Raw genomic sequence first — 3,226 nt, 5'->3', positions numbered from 1 at the left:
TGAGCCACCAGGAAAAACGATGCTCTTGGGCACAGACAAATCATAAGTGAGGAAGCCAGGATGAGACAAGGTTTGCTTGAGTTCTCCAACTCCTCGCATAGTTAAATAAGCGGAACTTAAACAATAATTACATGATGTTGGAACAATAGCTCCTGCCTGCGGATTTGTCATTCATAGCTCTTCCTTTAAGATAAAGTAGCAGAGCCAAAAACATGCATAAATTTTTTAGCAGTAAATCCTTGACAATGACAATGGAAGGATCACTGAATAATACGATATAGACCAAATCAGAAAAACCATTTCTCTAAGCTGTATTTGTCAAAATATTTGTCCTATGCTTTGAAGAGGGTGGCTTTGACGTTGATATGAGCCCAACTCCATCATGATTGTTGTTGCTGTAAATGACCTTGTGCTTTAGTAAATTTTTCAGTTAATATTTTAACTCTTGTTCCTTAGTATGAGTTGGCCATTTTCAATTAATATGTGTATCCTTTAATTTTAAAGGGATGAAACTAAAGAATTCCACAGTCTTGGCCTCTCTGAGCACAGCAATGGCCTCCAATTGACTTCTCTAGCTTCCGTTTCCCTCTTTCCAACCCATCAGCCACATAGCCATGAGAGAGAAAATTTGCAAATTCAAATCCTTTAATGCCACCTTTCTGTTTACACTTCTCCAGTGATATTGCATCGCTTTACGGAGAGTTGAAACTCCTTCATTTGATACTCGTGGTATTTCTCAGTCTCAGCTTCCTGTACGATCTCACACCCATCAACATTCCAGCCACGTCGTCCAGCTGTAGCTCCCCACACGTGCAGTGCTTTACGGTGCCTCCTGCCTTCTCTGACCCACCGTCTCTTCAGCTATAACGCTCTTCTCCTTTGTTCACTTGGGTAAGCCTTTCTCATTCTTGAGGCCTCGGCCCCAGTGCCAACCCCTCTTAGAAAGTTCTCTTCTTTTCCTCCTTTCTACTGAGTTGTCCCTCTGGAGCCCTGTATACGTCTTGATCATGGATTTCTCATAGGATTTTGAAATTCAGACCAGCCCTGTGAGTGTGCAGGCAGTATAGCTACACAGAGCCCTGCTCTCTGGAGGGCCCTGTACTTTACCTAATGCTCTGGTATCAACCCTTTGAAATTCCTGATAATTTCATCTTTAAATTTGTGTTTTGAAGTGAAGTCCCGTAGGACAATGGAATGTACCCCTGAGCAGAGGACACCCATGCAGTGTGTCAGCCATTCTTTAAACGGCCCTGTTCACCTAAAACATTGGGACTTCCTGGGTGGCTCAGTGGTAAAGAATCTGCCTGCCATTGCAGGAGGTGTCAGAGACATGGGTTCGATCCCTGGGCCGGGAAGTTCCCTTGGAAAAGGAAATGGCAACCCTCTCCAGTATTCTTGTCTGGAAGATCCCATGGACCAAGTAACCTGGTGGGCTATAGTCTGTGGGGTCACTAGACATGACTCAGTGACTGAGCATGCCTGTCTCCTACTGAGTAAGCAGTGGTATTTACAAGCCCAAGAGGACATGCTTTATTTTGCAGCTAGAACTTGCTTTGAAGACAGGAAGAAGCCAATGATGTTCTAAAAAGGAAGAATGAGCAAGGAATCCTATCTTCCTCCCTACTCTTCTCAACGTCCTGTGTTAGCAACCACTCACATCAGAAATGATAGCATAGGAGAACAAAGGCAAAGGTAGGCAGCCCACAGCCACTTTCCTTCCAGCCCTTCCTGATTCGCCAGGAAACTAAAGGCAGAGAGTACACGCGTGGCAGGAAGCTTTACATCTTGGTGTTAATGGAGACTTTTATTCTGATTTTTTAATGAGCGGTCTCACACTTCCGTCCTGCAGCTGACCCAGTCATAATCTCTGCTTTCCTTGTCTGTGCCACATTAGATTAGGGGTTTCCTGAAGCGGGGAGAGTGTTTTTCACCTGAGTATCCCTAGTGCTTTCATGAAGCGAGCTCTCACATGATGAATTTTAAAAGGCAATTGGGGCTAATCTTAATGTTTCTAGAAAATGGGTAACAAAATAAACAACTTTCATACCAGAATGAAAGTGAAGTCTCTCAGTCGTGTCCGACTCTTTGTGACCCCGTGGACTGTAGCCTATCAGGCTTCTCTGTCCGTGGGATTTTCCAGGCAATAGTACTGGAGTGGGTTGCCATTTCCTTCTACCAGGGGATCTTCCTGACCCAGGGATTGAACCCAGGTCTCCTGTATTGCAGGCAGGTGCTTTACCCTCTGAGCCACCAGGGAAACCCTGAAGGAGTACCTAACAAAGTACATTTTGTCCTCAAGGTGCCAGTATGGGGTAGGGAGGAGAAAACCAAATGCCCAATCAGTTGGTGCTGGTTTTGAACACCTGCTGTGTCTATATTAGGTGTGAGAGAAAGAGTCACATTATATCCAAGAGACCATTGTGAGGTCTGGCTGCTTCCTCCGAGAAACAGGATAAATGGTGAGGGCTTAATGCTCGCAGGAGATATGTTTATACATGCAGCATCACAGGGGCCAGGGGCCAGGAAATCTGCCTAAGATACCAAAGTGGATGTCTGTGTACACAGAGAAAAGCAAGATTCCTGCAAGGGCAACTCAGGGTGAGGTGGAAGAGTCCTGGTAAACGGACGGGGCTCATCCTCAAGGCCAGGCTGCAGCCCAAGCCCCTAGATTCCTATCAAGCAGGTATTGTCTGGAGTGTTTGTGTGCGTGGACCTGGGGCCTGATCACCAGGGAGATAGAGACTAGAACCGCAGGTCCCAGGAAGGACAACCCAAAGGATCAGGACCCCAGCTTTGGAAGACAGTGGAGTCACAGAAGGTTCAACAATTCAGGAAGGTTTTCAGAACAGGATCTCAGACAGGACCAGAGCAGGAAACTGACCCACAACCAAGGCCGAGGATGGAATATGGGGAACGAACAAGCAGGGACCATGGTGGGTTCGGGTACTTAGTTGGGGAGTGACCCTGTGGGCATCGGTGAGTCCATCTGAGAAGGCGACCTAGAGGCTAAAGAAATTGTTTAAGGAATTGAGGGGAAGAAAGCAGGGGGGATGCACAAAACTTAGATAGGAAACTTACAGTGTAGTTGCAGAAAGGAAACAAACACACGCAAAACAAAATACGGTTGAACTCAGACTAACACATTAGAGCCAAATAATGAAGTTCACTTTTTAAATAGTATGGACATCAAAGTGGATTGGAGGAGTGAGTGAAGGCTTCTGGGAGG

The sequence above is a fragment of the Moschus berezovskii genome, chromosome 8 (assembly GCF_049115385.1).
Source record: "Moschus berezovskii isolate FMDL1 chromosome 8, NW_MosBer_1.0, whole genome shotgun sequence".
NCBI lineage: Eukaryota > Metazoa > Chordata > Mammalia > Artiodactyla > Moschidae > Moschus > Moschus berezovskii.
This window is presented reverse-complemented; position numbering follows the sequence as displayed.